The sequence below is a fragment of the Microtus ochrogaster genome, chromosome 24 (genome assembly GCF_000317375.1).
Source record: "Microtus ochrogaster isolate Prairie Vole_2 chromosome 24, MicOch1.0, whole genome shotgun sequence".
Lineage (NCBI taxonomy): Eukaryota > Metazoa > Chordata > Mammalia > Rodentia > Cricetidae > Microtus > Microtus ochrogaster.
The window spans coordinates 11,489,546-11,496,055 of record NC_022024.1 but is presented as its reverse complement, the minus strand read 5'-3'; the positions used below and the strand labels follow the sequence as shown (position 1 = coordinate 11,496,055).

General features: G+C 42.7%; 1 protein-coding gene across 2 annotated transcripts in view; it reads right to left on the bottom strand.

Annotated features, from left to right (window-relative positions):
- Nucleotides 1-6,510, bottom strand: part of Tmem19 (transmembrane protein 19) — a 60,055-nt gene that overhangs the window by 9,825 nt on the left and 43,720 nt on the right. Inside the window, exon 8 of one of the 2 annotated variants that reach the window (XM_026784514.1) lies at nt 5,626-5,784. The exons of the other annotated variant lie outside the window; for it this stretch is intronic. The gene's annotated coding sequence lies outside the window, so the exon portion shown is untranslated. Of the gene's footprint in view, nt 1-5,625; nt 5,785-6,510 lie in introns of those variants that run through there. 2 annotated transcript variants of the gene reach the window in all.

The window sequence follows — 6,510 nt, the reverse complement described above, 5'->3', positions numbered from 1 at the left end:
CACACACACACACACACACACACACACACACACACACACACACGTTTCCTTGCAGAGTGCGCCAGATGCCTTTCCTCCTCTATCAGGGGGAAGCCAAACAAAGATCAAAGTGAGTAGGTCACCTTCCTTTCACAGAACAACAATAATAAATATAAAAGAAGTAGACGGTTCTTGCATTTCCACAGACTTAGCTGCCATCTGCTACTGCCAAATGCTAACTTACTGGCTGCTTCAATCGGAGATGACACTGTCAACACCTTGGTCCCTCAAGGGATAGGTGTTATCGATAGCCCTACTTTATGGACGGACAGCCTGAGCCATGGAAAAGCTAAGTGAACAGGGTCAGGAAGCCAGAGTGGCAGGGCTAGGGTTTGACGCTGTTGTCTAGGAAGACACCACTTCTCAAAAGTGGCATGGTGTATTAGCTTTCAGTTGCCGCTCCAACAAATTAACACAAACTCAAGTGGCTCAGAGCAAAACTAACTGAGTCTTGTTCCATTCTATAAGCCATGAAAATCCTAACATCAGTGTGTCAGTGGGGCCGTGTTCCTCCATTTCTACAGACAAGAGTCTGTTTGCCTCTCCAGCTTCTAGAGGCCACCCTCCCCCTTCAGCTCCAAAGCCAGCCAGCATCTTGCTGACTCTTTTGTGGTTGCATTTCTTGGACCATACCAAGGGGTAAGTTCACTGATTCATTCACTAATCTGAATTTTGGTTAGAAAAACATAGATTTTACCATTTAGCCTCTTTGGGGTGCATATTTTCTCAGTGTTTGACATAGTCACAGTTTTCGGGGGGCAAGTCTATAGTACTTTTGTCACCTTGGCAATCTGAAGTCTACACCCATTAAACAAGTCCTCCCCACTGGAATCAACCATTTCATTATCAAACAGATGTTGTCTATTTTTATTTTGTGTGTATGAGTGTTTTACCTGCACGTATGTGCACCATAAACAGGACATCAGATCTCCTGGAACTGGAGTTACAGGCAATTGTGTATTGTGGAATAGAATATTTGTTTTACTATGTAAAGATGGGTTGCTGTTTTACTTTGCCTCCCTAAGAAGCTCCTGATTGGTTTAATAAAAAGCTGAATGGCCAATAGCTAGGCAGAGGTAGAATAGGTGGGTGATAAGGGATGTCCTTCTCTATATGTGTTGCTTTTACTGGCTAATGAATAAAGCTGTTTTAGCCAATGGCTTAGCAGAGTAAAGCCATGTGGGAAATTCGAGCAGAGATACAGAGAAAAAGAAGGTGGAGTCAGGTCAGATGTCAGCCAGCCACTGAGGAGACAAGACATAGAAAATGAGTTAACGCCACAGCCACGTGGTGTTATTACATAGACTAATAGAAATGGGTAAATTTAAGATGTAAGAGCTAGCTAGAAATAACGCCTGAGCCATCAGCCAAACAGTGTTGTAATTAATATAGTTTCTGCATGATTATTCGGGTCTGTGTGGCTGGGAAATGAAAGCATAGTCACTGCTTATAGGCAGGTCTGGTGGGCAGAAAGAAAAGGGGAGCCAGCCAATCAGCCAGGGGCCAGCCTGCCACGGAGGAAGCAGGGAAGCAGATGGACAGTGTGTAGATGTGGTAAACCAGCCTTCAGGCAGCACATAGATGAATAGGAATGGGTTAAGTTAAAATAAAAAATAAAAAAAAGCTAGCTAGAAACAAGCCTAAACTAAAGCTTAGTTATATAAGTTATATAAAGCTTATTATATAATTAATAATAAGCCTCCATGGCATGATTTGGGGATGGTGGTTCAAGAAAGCCTGCTACAGTTGTGAGCTGCCATATGGGTACCGAGTCCTCTGCAAGGGCAGTACGTAGTTTTAACAACTGACCCATCCCTGTAGCTCTCTGCTATCTGCCATTTTTATTTCCTATTTCTGTGGACTTTGTTTCAGTGATGATGATGATGATGATGATGATGATGATGATGATGATGATGATGATGATGATGATTGAATCTCATGTAGCCCAGGTTGGCTTCAAACTTGCTAAGCAGCCTACAATGACTTTGAACTTGTGATTCCTTTGCTTCAGTCTCCTGAGTTCTAGGGTTACAGACCCTTACCACGACGCCTGGTTTATGTGGTGCTGGGATCAACTCCAGCGCTCCATATACACCAGGCAAGCACTCTGCCGACTGAATTACGTTCCCAGACCCCATTTTAGTTGAGACAAATGAAACGGGCTTTTGCCACATAGTGGCATCCCTCCACAGTTTCTGTTTCGGGAAACAGGCTTTTGCCACATAGTAGCATCCCTCCACAGTTTCTGTTTCGGGAAACAGGCTTTTGCCACATAGTAGCATCCCTCCACAGTTTCTGTTTCAGTTCCTGCTTCCAGGTTCCTGCTTTGGCTTCCCTCAGTGATGGACAGTGATGGACAGTGGAAACTAAATAAACCTTTTCCTTCTCCATGTTGCTTTTTTGGTCATGGTGTTGACATAGAAACAGAAAGAAAACTTTCTGTTTGTGGAAGTTACCTTTGGTTATAGTGTTATTTAAGGAACCATTGAAGATCACATATTGTGAGAATTTCCCGATACGTTTCATCCTGGACATTTATCATTTTATGTTTGTTTTAATTTCCATTAAAACTAAGAATTTAAAACTAATTTGTCTTAATTTTTGTAAATGAGGTTTAGTCTTAGGGTCCAATTTCATTGTTTCCTTGGCTGGTACCCATTTTTTTCTAACACCATTTGCTGAAGAAACTATCTTGTGTATTGTCTATTCTAGACAGTCTTCTTTTTTTAATCCACAAGTATAAGAAGTTTCATCTTCCTAAAGATATATATATATATATCTTCCTAAAGATATATATCACCGTTGTGTGTGTGCATGCATAGGTCAGAGGACAACCTGAAGGCCTTGTTCTTCTCCTTCCACTATCTGGGTCCCTGGGACAAAGCTCAAGTCATCAGGCTTGGTGACAAAAGCTCCTTCACCTACTGAGTCATCTCACTCACTGCCTTGGGTTAATTCTATTTTTGATTCGTTGAGTGCCATATGATCAAAGGGCTAGATATCAAATGCTTTATCTGAACCACTTGAGATCATCATGCGAGTGTTTCCCCTTCATTATTAATATGATGTACTACATTGACAGATTTTCATGTTTTAACTCGTCTTTGCATTCCAAGAATAAATTCCAATTGATCGTGGTGGCAAATATTCCTTTTAATGTACTGTTGAATTTTGTTTGGTAATATTTTTGAGAGGTTTCTTTTTGCATCAATATTCATCAGGGGGCTGGAGAGATGGCCCAGAGGTTAAGAGCACTGGCTGCTCTTCCAGAGGATGCAGGTTCAATTCCCAGAAGCACCCCCATGACAGCTCACAACTGTTTGTAACTCCAGTGCCGGTGGAGTAATAGAAAAACTAAGTATTTCATGGAAAACATGGTTAGAACTTAAAAAAACAAACTATTAAGTCAACAGGTCTTTTGATTGTAAATTTTAATAAATTTACATTTAAGGCAAGAATTGGTAGGGAAGTACTGTCATTTAGTTGTTTCTGTAGTCTTCAAAATATCGTTTTTACATTTATTCTGTGTGTGTGTGTGTGTGCGTGTGTGTGTGTGTGTGTGTGTATGTGTGTGAACGTGGAGGTCAGTTCATGAGGGAGTCTGTTCTCTCCTTCAAACAAACCCTGGTTGTTTGAGGGTACAGTCCACCATGGTGGGAAAGGCACGGCAGCTGAGGCTTGAATGAGCTGGGGCTCATTGTTGCATCCTCCCCAGCACACAGGGAGATGATGCTGAGTGCGTCTCAGCTTCTACAGTTAAAGCACAGAATGTGTGAGACAGTAATTCTGCATGGGAGAACCTGAGGATGCTTCTTACCGAAGTATCTTTGAGATGATTTCTATAAGATAACAAAAGAGGAAGGAAGAGTTCCAGAATAGCGAGCAGTGCACACAAAGGAAAAGGAGCACAAGCACATGAGGAAAGATTAGACTCATTTAGTGAATGGCACGTGGCTGTCTTAGCTAATTCCTGGGCAACGGGCACATGAGCTTCCTTAAAACTCTGGGTTCCACAATTGCATGGCAATAAATTGAGGATGCTGACATATAGCAAGGTGTTCGAATATAAAATTCCAAGTCAAGTACATATACTGCACACATAGTGTGCACAACACCCTAAAGCTTTAAAAAGAATCTTTCAGGGTTTTGTTGCTGTTGTTTTGAATCAATCTTACCACACATGAAGAACTTAGAGATCCGCCTGCCTCTGCTTCCAGCATGCTGAAAAGAAAGGTGTGCATCACCACCCCAGCCTTTTGGTTTTATCACCAATGTTCTAAAACATTTCAAAGAATCTATCAGGGGTCTGAGAGATGGCTCAGCGGCTAAGAGCATGGCTGTTGTTCCAGAGGACTCGAGTTCGGTTCCCAGCAGTCACAGAGGGCATCTCATCCTGCCTGTGACTCTAGACCCAGGGGCTCAGACACCCTCTTTTGTCCTCTACACCCAGGTGCACAGAAATACACACTGATACACAGCAAAAACAAAACAAATCTTTTTTTAAAAAAAGTGCCCACACTTATAAAATTTTAGAGAGCAACTATGAGAAAACAAAAGAGAATGGACATTCTGTGAACAAGGCCAGAAGCCCTGCCCTGCCAGGCTGTCTCTCCTCGTACAGCAAGTTCCTGACTCATTAGTTTCACACACAATTGAGAAATGGTGGGATCATTAGAGCCCTCAGAATTCAGGGAGCCAAACTGGTATTTCTTATCCACCTTGTGCCCACCCCAGGAGTATATCCCAAGCTCATCAAATTAATTCAACAGACACTTAGTGAATTATTCTGTATTATTAAACTATTCAGGACCTCCTGGAGTTAAGGCAGCAGACACCCTGGCAGCAGATTAAATGACTAAACTGCATATTGTGTCTTGTTTTTATGGCCTGCTGTAGTGTGTCTGGGATGTGGTGGCTGGGATGATTCATTCCCATCGTGGTGACACTGAACAGCAGCTAAAACACAAGGAGGAGGACAGACGAAAGGGCCCTAGAGTCTGTGTGGTGAGAAGGCGGCTGCTGTTCGGATTGCAGTCACGTGACAAAGGTTCAGCCACCGCATTGCACGTGACTTCACTTTAGTAGGCTGGAATGTGGCTGAGGTGGGGTTACCATTTCTAGAGTTGGTCCCTGACATGTATAACAGCTGTCAAAAAGGACTCACGTGGAATAGGCCACACACGAGAAGAGCAAGGCTCTCTGACCTGCCCGGACTAGAAGCGGCCTCGGCAGCGATGTCTGAAATCTGGATACTGAGCTCCTGTGCAGAGCTTTCAAATTCAGTCCCAGAATGGTACCCGACACATCAGTACTTTTCCACACCATTTCCAGGCGCTTCCAAGGTATACCCAGAGCTAAAAACCAGGGCTTGCGACTGGCTGGGTTGAGGATTTCAGGACTAAGGGTGTCAATGGTTTCATTTTCTTTCCGGATTCAATCAAGTTTTAATTCAATAACCTACAAGACGCTACTAGAAACGGTAAGCAGTATTCACTCAGGTAGCAGTTTATCTTCCTTGATTTCTTCGAGAATGGAAACAGGGAGGGGAGGAAAGGTAAGGAACTCAGACTAGGAACATTTTAGGACATATTTAATAAAATGAACTGCTCCTTCGAAACCTCTTTTGTACAAGGGAAGACACAGTGAGGAATACAGTCACAAAGAACAGGGATGCAGAAATGAGAAGGTTCATGGTGGGAAATCACGGCATTTCCAGGGACTGACAGCATGAACCTCAGAGTTCAACTGAAAGGAAAATTAAAAAAACAATTACACTATTTTTCCAGTGACTCATTAACTGTTCCACATGGCGGTATGGGATCCAGATTCTTACGTGTATTTCAAAAACCTGAATGTGTAAGGTATAACTTTCTGTCTGCGCTGGGCATCTAAACCAGGGTTCTGTGTGCAGAGGCAAGCGCTACCACCAAGCTACATCTTTATCCAAAAAGTTCAAATTTAAATGATTTCTTTTTGTAAAAATTAATTTTCTTCACATTTTCTAATGTCATGAAAAAGACAATTGCCCAAACAGTTCCATTATTAGCTGGGAGGAAAGGGAGGCAAATGTGGAGTACCAACACCTGCATTTTTCACAGTTGGGACTGGAGAGACACACGTTAGGAGACTTATTTGGGCTTCCATGTGTGTTGGGTTAAGTCATTAAAGCCAGCGTAACTTTGGGCACTCGCCAAAGTGCTATGTCTCTATCCAAGTGGGAACCATTTTAAAGTATCAACACCCTTGGTCTTTAGAAACTGAACGAGCCAAAGTGCTATGTCTCTATCCAAGTGGGAACCATTTTAAAGTATCAACACCCTTGGTCTTTAGAAACTGAACGAAATAACAAGACCAAGGACGTGCAGTTCAACAGACAACCACAAAGGGCAGTAAGAGCTCCATCGTTCAAGAAGCTTCACGCGGTAGAAGAATGTATTTAACTCCATCCGCTTTTGCCTTTCACTGCGAAGG